Here is a 17,196-nt window from a genome sequence, read left to right as displayed (position 1 = left end):
TGCGCTCTCAGGAGGGCGTCTGAGCCAGAACCAAGAGACATCACAAATGGTTACTGTTTTTGGTGATTTGCTTCCCAGTCACAGTCAATACACTACATCTTAAGTGAAGGCAGAGCTGAAAATGTCTAAAAATGGGAGGTATTTGAAGTGACCCCCGCAAAGGTTAGTAGGGGCCAGATACGGCATAGACGTGACACACCCCTTCTCGCCTTCTTCTCTGCCAACCCCACCCACCTTGTTCGTGCTCTCAGTGCCCATTTGGATGAGGGGGTGCGTGTTAGGAACTAACGCACAAGGCTAAAGGGAAAGCCTGGCTGGGAGAAACACTCCAAGGGAGAGCAGAGGAGGGAAATGACAAAAGCCCAAGAAACAGTAGCCACTTAGATAGAAAAGAAAAGGAGAAAGTGGAATTCCAAAAGTTAACCGAAGAGATGCAAAACACTGCGAGTGGCCAATGGCATCAAAGGCAAAGGAGAAATCGAATAAGCCTGAGAAATGAGCACTAGAATGGTCCCTGTGTCCTTTGTGAAAGCAGCTTCGTTGAAATTGTGGGAACTTCAAAACATTATATGTGACCCTCTCGCGTAGAGGTCAAACCCAGAGCCCTGACAGCACCCAGGAGGCCCCTGGCGCTTTCTCACACGCTCGCACCTCTCTAATCTCGCCTCCCCCTCTCCTCCCAGTTTCTTAGTCCTCCTCTTCTTTAGCTACAGTGGCCTCTTCCTAGTTCCCACCTCAATGGCTTTGCTTTGTGCTGCTCTGTGTTTGGAAGCTCCCCCACTAAGGCCCACACCACGTCCTCCTTTGCCACCTGCAGGTGATGCCACGTCACCTTCTGTGTGTGGCCTTCCCTGACCACCCAGTTGGAATGCTCCCCTTCCCACCCAGCGTACACTCTCTCCGGTTATAAACCATGGGCCCGAAATGGAGTCACTCGTGCTAAAGCGCATGCTAACAAACCGAGATCTAGTATCTGACCTGGGCCTCGCTGGTTTGGCTCAGTGGATAGAGTGTCAGCCTGCGGACTGAAGGGTCCCAGGTTTGATTCCGGGCAGAGGCACATGCCAATGTTGTGGGCTCGGTCCCCGCTGTGGGGTATGCAGGAGGCAGCCGATCAATGATTCTCTCTGCCTCCTGCACGCCCCACACGGGGGATGTGCCCTGACCAGGAACTGAACCATGACCTCCTGGTTCATAGGTTGATGTTCAACCACTAAGCCATGCTGGCTGGGAAAATGTCAATCTTTACTGTAGCTAAGCCTATTATCTTTTGCATTTACAATAACATACCTTTGGAATGTTACAATACCTTTTCCGGACCTGCCAGGGCACAAGCAATACCAGAGCAGAGAACACAAATCCTCTCATTGTAATTTTTACCGTTAATCGTTGACTGTTACCTATCCTGCACCCACCTATGTAAAAGATGCACCAATCCCAGAGGTTTCCCTCCCAGCTTTGCTTTCTCCCGCCTCCCTAATCCATCACCAATGAATTTCCTGTAACCCCCTTACATCTTCTCTTTTAATTATAATGTAAAATAAGGTACGAAACTTCCATTCTCTGGAACATTACCTCAATGCATTAAGATTTGACTTCCTGGCAACTGTCAACAGTTTGGCTCTGTGGGCACAAAGCGGTCACGTGCTAACCTGAGTAGCTCAGGGAAGGCCCGCGTGGTGGCCTTGCAAACTCAGAGGCCTAAAGTAACCACAAAGGATGGTCTGAAATGAAAGCTTTTTTAACTAAAAGCAGTTTAAGGGGTAGTCATGTCCTAGGCCAGGATCTTCCCTGATAAAGGTCAATCTTGTCCTTATCCGAGCCGGTCTATTGTCTTCTGCATCTATGAGAATATATAATGGGAATATCAAAGTAATTTCCTTTTCCCAGACCCCTCAAAGTACAGGCCCAGCTCTGCAGAGACCACAAATCCCCTCATCGTCATTGAGTTAATTGTTGACTGTTAACTGTCCTATCCCACCATATATGTAAAAGAAACGTGTGTCTAACATCTTACTTTTCATCCAATTCCAGAGGATTCCCCACTTTGCTTTCTCCCATCTCCCCAATCTATCACCACTGGATTTCATGTGACCCATTTACGTCTCCTCTTTAAATTGTAATATAAAATAAGGGGCAACACTGCCATTTTCAGAGCATTATCTTACTCCGTGGAAATTTTGCTACCCGGCAATTGTCGACAGTCAGACTCATATAAACTCACAAAAACAATTTACAGGTTTGAATGTTTCTTACGCTGACAAGCTTATTATGTCTCCCTTCTCTAAGATGTCAGCCCCACGAGGGAAGCTCTTCTCTCAACTCTATCCCCACAGCCTAGCACTCAAGTGTTCTTAAAACATCACTTAAACATTGTAAGAATAGGTCCAGCCAGTGTGGCTCAGTGGTTGAGTATAATCTATGAATCATGGACCTATGAACCAGGAGGTCATGGTTCACTTCCTATGGGCGCATGGCTGGGTTGTGGGCTCAATCCCCGGTGTAGGGCATGCAGGAGGCAGCCAATCAATGATTCTCTCTCATCATTGATGTTCTCTCTCTCTCTCCCTTCCTCTCTGAAATCAATAAAAATATATTTTTTAAAAAAACAAAAACATTGCAAGGATAAGACGCAGCATAAGAGAAGGCTCTGGTTTTCAAGGGACTCATGATCCAATGGGAGAAACTGACTTCAAACAACGGTGTGACAGGTGGGACATTTGAAGAGTGCGATGCGCTAGAGAAATCACCAAGGGAGGAGTGACAGGATGGTAACATCGGAGCAGTGAACCCTGGAGCAGGGGAAGTAGACAAATGAAAGGGATACCGTATGCTGATGGGGCTTGACTGATATAAACAGTTTGCAACTTAAGTGAACATCATCAGTAGGGAGGGTCTATAGGAGAGCCAGAGCTTATGGTATTCCTCAAACTCTGCATAATCTGAGAACCCTGCATGCAGGAACTCTACAGGTTAATAATAAAGTTCTTTGGCTCTAAATTTCCCTTCCCTTAACTTCCTTTCCCCTTCTAAAATCGCCCCTCCAGCCCAGCTGGTGTGGCTCAGTGGTTGAGCATCAACCTATGAACCAGGAGGTCACCCTGTTCCATTCCCGTCAGGGCATATGCCCGGGTTGCAAGCTCGATCCCCAGTGTGGGGCATGCAGGAGACAACTGATCAATGATTATCTCTCATCATTGATATGTCTATCTCTCTCCCCCTCTCCCTTCTTCTCTGAAATCAATAAAAATATAAATATGAATAAATAAATAAATATGCCCCCCCCCCGCCCCGACGTTGCCACACAGGCCAGGGTGTGCGCGTGGCTTGCTATGTGTGCGGGCACTGGGTTGCAACCCTTTCTCCCTCCCCTTCCCCCAATAATTTCTTTTTGGTGACCAAACACCTAGTCCACATGTCACAGTGAAACGCTTCCTGTCCCTGGTGGCCTCCAGGCTAATAACTCCAGCTGCAGATCTGCTAATGAACTGGAGGAATTACGCCTGCTGCTTGAGCAGCCCTTCCGCCAGTGAAGGAGTGGGGAAATACGCACCAAGTGATGACTCCAGAACCAGACTCCGATCTACAGGGGTCGACCAGGAGCAAAGGGATTAGAAATGTCCTACTTTTCCTTGGACTCCCTTCTGTTGCCTGGCTGTCTCTAGTCCTCTCCCGCCTCTTCGTGGCTTTGGGAATTCGTTCTCCCATCTTCTCGAGCTAGGCCTTCTTGATCCATAAACCTTGCCTTACTCCAAAACTCTGAGCTGTTGAATATTGGCCTTTCTTTGGAAGCATCTGGCACAGATATTTCTTTGGAACCTTGTACGCGTAACAGATATTTTTCCGTCAACAGGAGGGTGATGTGTGCTCTACTCTCACCCTCCCACACCCGTTTCCAACGGACCAGGCCAGCTATGGCTGTTCGATTCCCCTTGCTTCTGATTAGTCCTTTGAAGGCTGTATCCCATGGCCAGAATTTTGAAAACCACCTGTTTGCAATGGAAGCTGTGGCCTTAAAGAATCATAAAGTCCAAGTAGAATGAACCCTTTCTTTTCACCACGCAGGAGGGCAGGCAAAGCCCTGGGGCCAGCCTGGTAGAAAAACTGCCGGTTTTCTAGCTTAGCTTCAGGGGCCACGGGAGGTAGATACCAAGCGTGGGCTTTGGGGAGGGCTCCAAACTCATCAAGGCCCCACAGTACCCAGTGCCGGGCTCGCTCAGGGGCACACCTGTGATCAGCTCAGGTTCAGTCCCTGCTTCCCAAGAGATAAGGCGGGCGTGGGGAACCTTTTTCCTACCAAGGGCCATCTGGACATTTATACCACCATTCCCGGGCCACACAACATTATCAACTTAAAAATTAGCCTGGGGGGGGGTGCAGGAGCAGGCTGGAGGGGGTCACTGGGGGGAAAGGGGGGACATATGTTACACTTTCAACAATAAAGAATTACTTTTTTAAAATTAGCCTGCTATATGTGGTCAAACATTTAATTAAATCACCCTTAATGCCTTGGCACGGCCAGACCAAATGATTTCGTGGGCAACCAGACGCCTGCCTGCTGTACTTCCCCACCCCTGAGACAAAGCCACTCGCTAAAGACACACCCTCACTTAGTGGCAGAGGCGGGATTGGCCTTCCCAATTCTGGCGTGTTCGGTGCATTGTTAAAAATCCTAAACCACCAGATAAAACCAGTGGAACTGCAGGAAGGTGTGAGGCAAGGACGCAGAACAAGGGGGAAGGGGGAGGGGACAGAGGAGGGGGGAGGAGGCAGGGGGAGGGGGAGAGGAGGAGGAGGGGGGGAGGGGAGGGGGAGGGGGAGGGAGCGAGGCGGCAGACAGGCGATTGGTCAAATCCGTTTCCTTTTCTGCAAAACAGGAGAAACTCGGGGTCTTTGAGCCGCTTGTCACTTCCTATTCCAAGACACTTATTTGTTTGCAAAAAGCATAACATGTACAAATGTGCCAGGCTCCCATTTTGTGTTCACGTCTAGAAAGATGCAACTGCGGTCAGGAAAGGAGGGTCGTGCCCTTCCCCGGCACAGCCACACTTAGGGCACCGACCTCCCGGCGCTCCCGCAGGCGGTCCTTAGGTGGCGCACAGGGAGCCGGGAGCTGGCCGGGCCGGTGGCTACGTGACCACGCGCTCGCCACAACCTCGCAGCCCAGGTCGGTCCTGCCCTCCGGCTCCGCCGACCGGGCGCCCGGAGCAGGGCGGGTCCGGGCGGCACATCCCCTCCTCCCGCCTCCAGCGCTACTCGCCACCAAGTCCGGGAAACGCGTGATGCGGCCAGACGCACATCCGGACCAGAACCCAGTCTCCTTTCTGGGTCCAAGACGCCCAAGCCCTGCCGCTCCCAGGGGCCGGCAGCCTCACCCTTAGACCCAGGACTCGGGGCGGCTCCGAGCGTCTTTGCGCGCAAGGGAACGATGCTTTTCTTTTTTTTCTTTTTTCTTTATTTTTATTTTTATTTTTTGAACGATGCTTTTATACTCTGTGAAAATGAATGAGACCGAGTCTGTAAAGTGCCCGGAGTTCCTTGGGATAAAAGTGCTGACTTAGTCACCCATTGCTTGAGAGAGTCACTAAAAGGACATCTTAAAAATCAATGTTTCCGTTAGACGTAATATCCATGACAGTGCCATATAGTTTAACAATCAGGCTAAACGTCAGGCTGGGGTCAGAATCATTACTTCAATTTTATTTATCTTTTAAATATATTTTATTGATTTTTTAAAAATATATTTTATTGATATTTCACAGAGAGGAAGGGAGAGGGATGGAGAGCTAGAAACATCGATGAGAGAGAAACATCGGTCAGTTGACTCCTGCACACTCCCCACTGGGTATGTGCCCGCAACCAAGGCACATGCCCTTAACCTGAATCGAACCCTGGACCCTTGAGTCTGCAGGCCGACCCTCTATCCACTGAGCCAAACCAGCCAGGGCTCATTACTTCAATTTTACAGAGGAGGACATGAACATGGTTTCTGGTGATAGGAATCATCACAGCTGAAAGTAGCCCATTTTGAAAGAAACACATAAATTTATGTGTCTGTGAAATTCCTTCTTCTGGAGCCACTTTCAAGGGAGGCTCCCGATCTGACCTTCACCCAAGGGGAAGGGCAAAGCGATGTAATCTCTTAGGTCAGGGAAATAGAATTTTCCGTTGTCTTTCCTCCTGTGTCAGCGGGGACCTGCGAGAGGTTTCTCACCAGCGGGTGTCTGCCCATGCCTAACAATTATCTGACTGACAGGAGGCTAAACAAGGGTGCGGGCCATCTGGGGGGGGGGGGGGGGGGCCTCCCTTGTACCCTAAATAGTATGTTGCCAGGCGACAGAAATGGGGCTACAGTTTTTAGGGAACTATCTCCCTGTTCACTTATTGGTTGCATTGCATGGTCTCTGGGCCCAGAAGATGGGAGGAGGTTTGTCGGCATCTGCTTGCCCCCTGAGTGAGGCTTAGATGATGTCCCAGGACTCCCACGTGTAGAGGTCAAGCAGCTTACCGGTCCGGGGCCCGGGGCGGTATGGGAATCCCACCTGCGAGCCTCTGCTTCCCGTGCAGTTTAACCTGCACTACGGTCCTGGGAGATGTCGGTGATTCTCTCTCTCAGTCACAAGGCTCAGCAAAGCGGCCTCAGGTGGAAACAGCTAGGAAGGGTACAGCCGGCTCTCAGACCCAACTATGGACTGACTTCACCACTGACTCCTGCCCTGGCCCACGGGGCTCGGCGGCTAGAGCGTTGGCCTGTGCACCGAAAGGTCGCAGGTTCAATTCTGGGTCAAGGGCACATACCTTGGTTGCAAGATGAATCCTTGGTCCGGGTCACGGCCCGTGTGGGAGGCAACGTCGATGTATCTTTCTCACTTCCATGTTTCTCTCTCTCCTGTCTCTTTCTCTCTCTCTCTCTCTACTTCTCCCTTCCACTCTCTCTAAAAATCCATGGAAAAATATCCTTGTGGGAGATTGAAAATATATATATATACACTGACTTCTTCTATTCCAAAGACCCAGAGGTCAGAATGTTCTTAGGCCCCATCAGAGTGACGGGAGTCCTGGGATGCAGAGACTTACAGGAGAACGAGATATGGCTCTCTCTAAGCTACTGGCTCCAAAGCAGTGGGTTAATTGACAACAAGGCTCCACAGCAAGAGTTGGCAAACTATGGCCCCTGGGCCAAATCCAGCCCATGTAAGGCCAGAAAGTTAAGACTGGTCTTTACATTTTTAAATGGTTGGGGGGATGGGGGGAGGCGGGCGGCTGCCAGTCAGTATGGCTCAGTGGTTTAGCATCCACCCATGAATCAGAAGGTCACGGTTCGATTCCCAGTCTCTCTCTCATCACTGATGTTTTTGTCTCTCTCTCTCCCTCTTCCTTCCTCTCTCTGAAATAAAAAATAATAAAATAAATAAATAATATTTAAATGGTTGGGGGAAATTTTTTAAAAGAAAACTTAAAACAAAAATTTCTAAATCTCAAGTTCCTAGGTATATAAACACTATAAACGAAGTTTTATTGGCTCACAGCCATGCTCATCATTTGCCTCTTGTCTATGGGTTCTTTCACATTACAAACGCAGAGTTGAAAACAATCGGTTATTGTTATTCACAGTAATTATGTTTTATGAAGTCACTGGGGATACTGAGTCAGCAAATACTAAACCATTGCACCCAAGGGAAATCAGGGTTAGGTTCCTGCAAGCCTCTGGTCATGCCATTTTTGTCAACGAAGGATCAATACATAATCTTATTTATTTTATGTTTTTCTTCTGTTGAAAGGATATATATATATATATGCCAACTGCACTACAACTCATGTTTGGACAAAACTTATCTAACACACATATTTTCTCCTTTTCAGGCACGTCACAGCCTTCTTGTACATAAGAACACTGGACACCACTTCACTTGGGTGTCATTTTAAATAGCGAAAGTCAGAAAAATCACAAACAGAAAAAAAATTGACCCTAAAGAGGTCACTGAAAGGACTTGTGTACGGCATGAGAGCTGAGCAAGAAGGCAGAAGGATGTCGCCTTGTTCAGCCTCACAGCCGGGAACATAGGCGTCAGGAGACACGTTGTTCGCTGCTCCGCACACGTCCACGAATGAGCACAGAGACACCACAGGTACTGATTTTAGTGAGGAGGCCAATTCATAAAGACCACGTCCAAGAATAATGAAAATCGCTGTGCCTGCAATAGAGACCACGTGGACTGTAAAATCTATGCACGTCCTTTACAAAAAGGATTGCCAACCTTCCGCCGGAGAGTGAAGCAGGCACAAAGGGACCGACTCATCCACGACGGTGTCCAGTCCAGAGGGCGCTCATGAAGAGCAGCAAACTAGTCAATTACGGGGCCAGGAAACTGGGGGCCCGCGTTCGAATGTGCAGAGATTTCCAAACTGTAGGACAGAGCTTCCATTTCTTCCTGACACAGATCTTCTGTTCTCATTCAACGAACGTTCCTCCAGTGCCTTCTCATTCGCCTGGGTCCTGCGGAGAGCCACCAGTGTAGAGTCACTAGTTTATTGTTAACATCCTCACGCTGTCAGTGAAGGGGAGTTGGAAGGACAGAAGGAAAGAAACAAAGGGCCTGGCCAACTTGGATAATCAGTCTCTGAAACAGATTTTTTCTTTTCTTTTCTTCTTTTTTTTTGGGAAAATTATTTTAAGTACTTTGTTTGCTTGTTATGACTTCCTAATTTCCAGAAAGGGTTTGCGACAGCTCCCGACTAAAGCACGTGCTAAAGCCAGGAGGAGGGAGGTGCCGGGTAGAGGTCTGAAAAGCCTAACTGAACGAGGGGACACAGTCCATTTCTGATGGGAACATCACTGAGAGCCCGCACGCGAACGGAGATGCTGCGCTTATGCTGTGATGGCACTGCCACGCGGCTGGCAGTGCTGTGGGCTTGTTTACACCAGCATCACCGCACACTCTGCGGGACTGGAGTGAGCGCCCTGACCGCTGGCTTTTCTCTCTCTGATGCAGGAGCCTGACCTAGGCTTCGATTGCAGAGGCCTCCACTTCAACGAGGGCTGCCTGGAAGGAACACGGGAGGTGAAGAGCCAGGCCCCTCCCCCTCCCCCTCCCAGGCTCCTTTGTTTTGGAGATCTTGTTTGATAACTGACCATTTGGGCTACTTGTTGTTTTTCTCTTCCCAGTGCTTTACATTCTTGCCTTTCTCTTTTAAATTCAAGAGTAAAGAGTGAGCTTCCCCCCCTTACCCCCACATACAACCCTAGGTCCCCAAGTCTACTCCAATAAAAGCTGAGCCCCAGACTCTCTCCAGGCAACACCAGCTTCTCTGAGTGCCTGTGCACTCCGGGACCGGTAAGTAATACACTATTTCTGAAGAACCAAGTTTCCTAATGATCGTTGCTGAAAGGCGTCTTGCAATGGTAATAAGAACCTCAAGGATGCCTCAGGTCGTACCACGGGTTTAGAAAGGAAGAGACGTGTCTGGGAAGCTGAAGGTGAGTGCTCTAGGCATTTCTTGCCAAGAGCATTAGTACTGATAGACCAAATGATAGACCCAAACAAGCATTTGCGTTGCCTTAGGACAGCCAGGAGGTCCGCTAGGTGACAGGCATTTTTCAGCTCTGTTATAAGCAATGGGACACCACGGTCTATGTGGTCAGTGGTTGACCAGAAACGTGGCACCTGACTAATGCTATAAAAGCAGGCAGACTACAGGGGCCATAGGATTGTTACATTGAGTTGCAAATTAAATGCTGGGGTCCCTAACTAAAAAAAACTAGGGCAGGGGAGATGCAGTCAATTCTGAGAGCTAATTCAGAGGAGAAAATGCTTTCTGGAGCCCCTGGGAGTAAAAGGCTTTTCTGGTGTGAGGTTTCTTAAGTGGATGCAGGATCTGGAGGGGCCCCAGCTCCACCACCCAAGCAGATCCAGATCAAATGCTTTCTGCCCTGGCTCTTGGGGCTTCCCTGATGAAAATGCAACTCTGTGTTTTCTTTTGAACCTAAATATGAAATGTCTAAGTGTTTGCTGTTCTCATGTCTGGCTGTACCCTAAGAAAGAACCTAAAATATCAACAGTGGTGGGCTGAGTAATTTTGAAATAGCCCTTCACAGGGAACCGTTTCTCACCCAGCCTTTGGCTAAGAGTTGGAAGGCATCAGTTTAAGGGTTCAGAGAGAGACTACATTTTGTGTGTCATTGAGGGACAACTCATAAACTTTAGAAATGTTAGACTGCCTTGGAGAGTGAAGGTCTGGCAGGCAAATCCAGGGTTTTTTTGTTTTTGTTTTTTTTCCCCAGGGTTTTGTTTGTGTGTGTTTTGTGTTTTGTTTTTTTTCTTTTCAGGAAACAATTCGGGGTCCACCTTAGTCATGAGCAAGTCGCAGTTTTCTTCAGCAGAGAGGGTGAGAGGTCATTTCATCCTTGAAGATTTTCAGTCCAGGACCCCATGAAAAAATCCCAGCAATGCTTACATGTATGGACAGGATTGGAGACTGGTCTACCAGGTGTCCCTTTATGCTCGGTGTCACCCTTAGGCTCAGTGACATGTATCTTCCTGCTATTTTGTTTTATTTTTTTTTCCTGCTATTTTTTTAACATATATTTCTATTGATTTCAGAGAGGAAGGGGGAGGGAGTAAGAGATGGAAACATCCATGATGAGAGAGAATCATTGATTGGCTGCCTCCTGCACGCCCTACACTGGGGATTGAGCCCCAAACCCAGGCATGTGCCCTGACCAGGAATCCAACTGCGATCTCTTGGTTCATAGGTCAACGCTCAACCTCAGCCACACCGCTGGGCTCTTCCTCCTATTTCTTGACATGATGTTACCGGAAAGGGGACCTGGCCCTTTGTGTGTCTGCCTGGGGCTGGCTGTTTGTATGTGGGTTCACAACACTATCCCAGTGACTTTTAGAGGATGTTTGTTAGAGCTGGGAGGGTGAAACAGGGAAGGGCCTAGGGTTACAGGAGAAGGACTAGGTGAGAAAATGACCCTGGGCGGGGCTGCTTTGGCTCACTAAGAAGTCAGAGAAAAGGGGGCCTTGGAGGCTGGTTCAGGGGGTTAGCCCAGGACAAGCTGCTGCTTCCTGTTGCTCTCCTGGTTGCAAGCCTCATGGGGTCCCTTAGAGTTTAATAGATGCATGCCTGTGGGGGCAAGGGGGAGGGGAGAGGAGGGAAAGGCAGAGGTGTGCTATGGGAAGGGAGCGAGCTTTCTGGGACCTTAGTTGTTGAGGAGTTTTAAATAAAGGCTGGGAGTTTAGGGGAGGTCTTAGGGCAGGATCTCAATAGAATATTCAGTTTTATACTGATTCATTTCCTTAACTTCATCTGTCCTTGGGTGTGGTTGGCAAATGGCACTAATTGGACTTCTGCTGTCCATCTCCCTGAGTGGGGTGCTTTAAGCTATTTACCCTCTGGTTGGGGAGAAGTGCAAACCATTTACTGTTAAGTGTCCTTGGTTTAGGGAAGATAGGATTTACTAGATGGCTGCAAACTGCTGTTTAGCTATCTGTCTGTTTCCCTATTCCACTTGCCAAGGAATTTCCCTAGCTTCTTACTGTCCTGCCTCATAGGCAGAGGCCCAGACAGACTAAGAACTGGAGTCCTGGAATTCTGATCCCGCCTAATTTTTCCATTAATCATGTCCTATCACTCCCATCACCAGTGCTTAGTGATCGTCACACCGTAGCCATGTGTGGAACAGTCAGTAACAGGCTGCGTGTGAATGACAGCATCATCTCGTTCACCCTCCACCCCGTAAACACTCATGCTGCGGACTGTCAACTCAGCCTGGGCATACTCTGGTGTAATTCTCAACCCTGCGGTGTGGGCTTGACATTCCTCCCAGGGGGGTCAGAATTCATCCTCGCCACGGGAAGAGCTAACAATCCGCCTGAGCATTTGATCTTCTGAAGTGGACTTCACAGAGGAGTATCACACAGTGAGCTATTGCGCTGGGTATCTCTACACTGACATCCACTCCTCCCCTCTCCTCCCACACCCCTACACTCCCAAATACCTGAGACAAATCAGTGCTAGAGATAATGCTAAGATCAGATGAGTAGACCGCAAACCCTTTTGTGCCCAGGGGATTGTTAAAGGGATTTGCCAAGTGCAGCCGTCTCCTCCCTGCTTGGTGGGATCCCAGCCTGCCCTGTGGACTAGGCTGGAGAATCCCAGTCTAAAACAGCACCTTTGAACCAAGATGCAGTCCCCTCCCCTGGCGCTGGAGGTTTACATTGGGAAGCCCTTAAACGGCACTGGGAGGCGTGAGCCTGAACTTAAAACCTCAGTCCTTCAACATCATTTACATCTTTAAAACATGTTTTTTTTCTTCCCAGGTTGTTGCAACCAAATTAACTCTTTTCCTGGCTCCTAGTTCCTTCTCCCAGAGGTGAGGGATTAGACAAAGATAAGGGGGTGTGAGGAGAAGCCCTTTATCTGGGGAGAGAAATGTAGGCTGGGAAACAGAAGGTGGTGATTAAATTACATAGCATGCATTTCCTGTCCATTGCAGACTGATGTCTGACAGTTGGTTCAAAGATGTAAAGCCTTTCCCAAATCATTTTTTTAAAAGCCTAGATTTTTATTTGGTAGCTGGTTTGTGCTGAGTGAAATAAATATCTTAAGACTTTGCTGCTTATTTTTTCAAGGAGAGCTGCCTGGGTAAGTGAGCAGGTAAATGACTCAACTGAAGAAGTCAGCTACGATACAATTACACCTACTGGGACATACATAGACAGAGACCCCAAGAAAACTGTCAGAGTAATTTGAGGCAGAGTCACCCAAAGCAATTGCAGCCAGCTCTGCTAAAGCCTAGACAACTGAGATCTTAATCACAAAGGGGGAGAAACACCGTGAGCATCTGGAGTTGCTCAGTGGTTGAGCATCAACCTATGAACCAGGAGGTCATGGTTGGATTCCCGGTCAGGGCACATGCCTGGGTTGAAAGTTCAATCCCCAGTGTGGGGCATGCAGGAGGCAGCTGGTCAATGATTCTGTCTCATCATTGATGTTTCTATCTCTTTCTCCCTCTCCCTTCCTCTCTGAAATCAAATATATATATACTAGAGGCCTGGTGCATGAAATTCGTGCACTGGGGTGTGTGTGGTGGGGGTGTCCCTCAGCTCAGCCTGCACCCTCTCCAATCCAGGACTGCTGGCTCCTAACTGCTGGCGCCTGCCTGCTTGCCTGATTGCCCCTAACCCGCTTCTGCCTGCCAGCCTGATCGCCCCCTAATCACTCCCCTGTCGGCCTGATTGACACCTAACTGCTCCCCTGCTGGCCCGAACGCCCCTAACTGCCCTCCCCTGCTGGCCCGATCGCCCCCAACTGCCCTCCCCTGCAGGCCTGGTTCCCCCCAACTGCCCTTCCCTGCAGGCCTGGTCGCCCCCAACTGCCCTCCCCTGCTGGCCATCTTGTGATGACATGGGGGTGGCCATCTTGTGAGGGTGTGAGGGTCAATTTGCATATTACCTCTTTATTATATAGGATATATATGAAAGAAAGGGAAGAGCCAACATCCAATGCAAATGCTTTTGTCCATCCTTGGCCTACTTAAAATTTCCTCCAGCATCCACTAGCCCTAACTGGGAGGATAAGTGCTTATTTAGATTGATGGCCTCAGAGTCCAAATGAGGAGATGACAGCTCTCCAACCTCCAGTTCCCTCTCCGCTTCCTGCATCTCTCATTAAGGGGCACACATAGGGCCTTCAAGATATCTTTCATGGATAATTAGATTTCTGTTTCCCCAACTAGGTGAAGGCTCCAAGTCAGCAAGAACCACATCTGGGGTTCATGGTGTCACCCCAGAGCCTTACAATGCTTGCTAGGGTGCTGCAGGCTGGTCCAGGGGAAGAGGTCCAGCAGACCCAGAGTACGAGGTGGCCTTCCTCCTGCTACCATTTTCCTGAGCCGGGAGCTGGAGCTGGAGCTCCCATGGTAGGAAATACATGTTCTTCATCCTCTGTCTTCAAAGTCGAGTCCTGTAAAGCAGACTGCATGTGTTCACACCACACATGTTTGGAGCTCTGGCTATATGCCAGGCATGGTGTTAGGTGTCGGGGACATGGAGGGGAGTAAGGTCACGTTTTCTGCTAAAGGGTTGACTGTCTGGTAGTAGAACCAGACCAAAACCACAAGAGAACAAAACACCAGCCCAAGTAATGACAAAATAACGTGGCAAACAGAACCCAGAGAAAGGACACCTCACCCCTCCTGGGGATCTTTAGAGTCTCTCGAAGGATGAATTAGAGTCTGCTAGGCAGGACTTAAAATTTTCCACTCATCTGTTTTTACAGAAGTGTTTGGAAGTGTGAGCAGGCAGGACCCTTTGGTCACTTCAGGGTATGCCAGTGACACTGCTGGGTGGTGCCCAGCTCACTAACAAGGACAGTGAGTAAGGACAGAGCACTGTCTGCAGGTTCCCAAACTCTTCACCAGCCAGGATATCATTTAATTTTTTTGTTTTGTTTATTTTTTTAACCCTCAGAGACTTCACCTTTTAAAATCTAATGTCTGTCAATTAAAGTGCATCGATTAAGCAAATGTAATTATCATTTTTATTATAATACTAGAGGCCTGGTGTACGGATTAGTGCACCAGTGGGGTCCCTCGGCCTGGCCTGTGCCCTCTCGCAATCCAGGACCCTTCGGGGGATGTTGGATTGCCAGTTTCAGCCCGGTCCCCGCAGGCCAGGCTGAGGGGCGTCTAATATGCATATAAGATCTTTGGTTAATCTCTTCCCACCCTCCCCCCTGCTCCTTTCCCTCTGAGTTTCCATGTTTCCATGCCTGTGCATTGAGCATCTGCCCCCTGGTGGTCAGTGCATGTCATAGCCGGTCGACCAGTCACTTGGGCTTTTATATATATAGATATCCAAAACACATGTAACAGTCAGTTGAAGCTTCTGATGATCACAGGATAGCAAATGACACTGCACTGGGGAGGATGTGATACACTGTAATTAACTACTTATCAATAACAGAAAAGGAACAAAAGGGGGGCCAGGCACTAAAGGCATGTCATTTGGGCAGCTTCACCAGGAAGCTGAAATTTCATGCTCCCCAGGGAACCACCAGCCCATTCCCTGCAGATCACTGGAGAAGGGGTCTAATAAGGAGAGGTATATGCATAGGCAGGGAAGTTGGGGTGACTAGGAAAGGTGCCTGTCCGATCTGGGAACAGATCATTGGCCAGAATGGGCAGGGCTATTACAAGCCTGTGAAAATTTGGGGATACATAATCCCCCCAACAAAGTTGCTCGCTCCCTTGGCTCTCTCTTGGCTCTTGGCTCTCGGCTCTCTGGTTCCTTTGATTTTGTTCCTGCTTCCTTGCATTTGTCCATGCTTCCTCCATGGCCACGTATCTCTGCAGACCCCGCATGCAGTGGACTGATGGACTGCAACAGGGAACACAAACTAAGCTAACCCGATTCTGGACTGGACACGGCTCCAATATGGAGTGAAAAGTCACGGCCCTGGCTTTGATTCCAGCCCTACTGAAGCCACAGCTACACTTCCCGTGGTCCAACAAAGGGAAATGGGACCTCGGAAACTTAGGGGTTTGATTCCACAGAAATAAAGCTTTCTTTCTTCTTTTTTTAAATATATTTTATTGATTTTTTTTACAGAGAGGAAGGGAGAGGGGAAGAGAGTTAGAAACATCGATCAGCTGCTTCCTGCACACCTCCTACTGGGGATGTGTCCACAAGGTAGACCAGAATTGAACCTGGGACCTTTTAGTCCGCAGGCCGACGCTCTGTCCACTGAGCCAAACCGGTCAGGGCAGAAATAAAGCTTTCTACAATACCTCATCCTCCTGCATGAGTCTCAGGGACATCGCAAGGACCTCTCTCCACCGGTAACAGAGGTAACTTCTTACAAAATCAACAAAGTCTTTAATTAGTTAGGACAGATACACTGTGCTAAGGTAGGGTTTGCATTAGCCTTTTCTTGTTTTTCTTTCTCGTTTTTTTTTAAATATATTTTTATTGATTTCAGAGAAGAAGGGAGAGGGAGAGAGAGTTTGAAACATCAGTGATGAGAGAAAATCATTGATCAGCTGCCTCCTATGAGCCCCCTACTGGGGATCGAGCCTGCAACCTAGCGTGTGCCCTTGACCGGAATCAAATCCCGGATCCTTCAGTCTGCAGGCCGATGTTCTATCCACTGAGCCAAACCGGCTAGGGCTCTCTCTTTTCTTTAAAGATATTTAAGTAGCAACCAGTTCTTTACTCTGGTACACACTAACCATGAATCGGGGTCTGTGTCTAAATATCAGATAGTCTAGCCCTAACTGGTTTGGCTCAGTGGATAGAGCATCAGCCTGCGGACTGAAGGGTCCCAGGTTTGATTCCAGTCAAGGGCATGTGCCTTGGTTGCGGGCACATTCCCAGTAGGGGGTGTGCAGGAAGCAGCTGATAGATGTTTCTCTCTCATCAATGTTTCTAACTCTCTATCCCTCTCCCTTCCTCTCGGTAAAAAATCAATAAAATATATTTAAAATAAATAAATATCAGATAGTCTAGAAAACTGGGCAATTTCTAGTTTTTTCATTCATGTGCACACTTATTCCATGTAATTACATTTTTTGGTTGATACCAGCCACTCTTATTTCCATTCCAGTTCCCCACGAAGCCTCCAGCACCTAATGGATGAGATTCATAAACAAAATTCATTGTTTCCAGTAAGCGAAGGAATTCAGGAACCTAAAACATCAAGCTAAGAAAAAACCTCTTAAGTTCATGATAATTATCAAGGAACCCATCTCCCAACCCCATGGCTCTGTGACCTTGTATGAGGTGGTCTCCAGGCACTTGGCTAATGCTCTGGAGCTGGAACAGCATGGGCGGGGCCCCGCTGTCCCTCCCCAGGCCAGGACATCTTCACATCCTCCGGGGTTTCAGCTACCGTTTAGCCTTCCAAATCCATTCCTTTATCCAGACTTCCCTCCGGAACTTGGGTCCCCTATTCCCATCGCCTATGAGACAGCTCCCCTGCCATGCCCTGCAGAAGCCTCGATGCACCACAGTTTAACTCACTGTGCTTTTCCATCCTCATCTCACATCTGGTTCTGCTCCTGCCCTGCTTATCTTAGACGTAGCAGCCGCCTCCATGCAGGCTGTGGAGTGCAGTCCTTATCTCCAACTTCCTTTCATTCCAACAAGACTGTCACTGGAGTCCTATTGATTCTCGCTCCTAATGAACAGT

The sequence above is a fragment of the Plecotus auritus genome, assembly GCF_963455305.1.
Source record: "Plecotus auritus genome assembly, chromosome: 3".
Lineage (NCBI taxonomy): Eukaryota > Metazoa > Chordata > Mammalia > Chiroptera > Vespertilionidae > Plecotus > Plecotus auritus.
The sequence above is the reverse complement of the archived record's forward strand: the minus strand, read 5'-3'. Positions refer to the sequence as shown.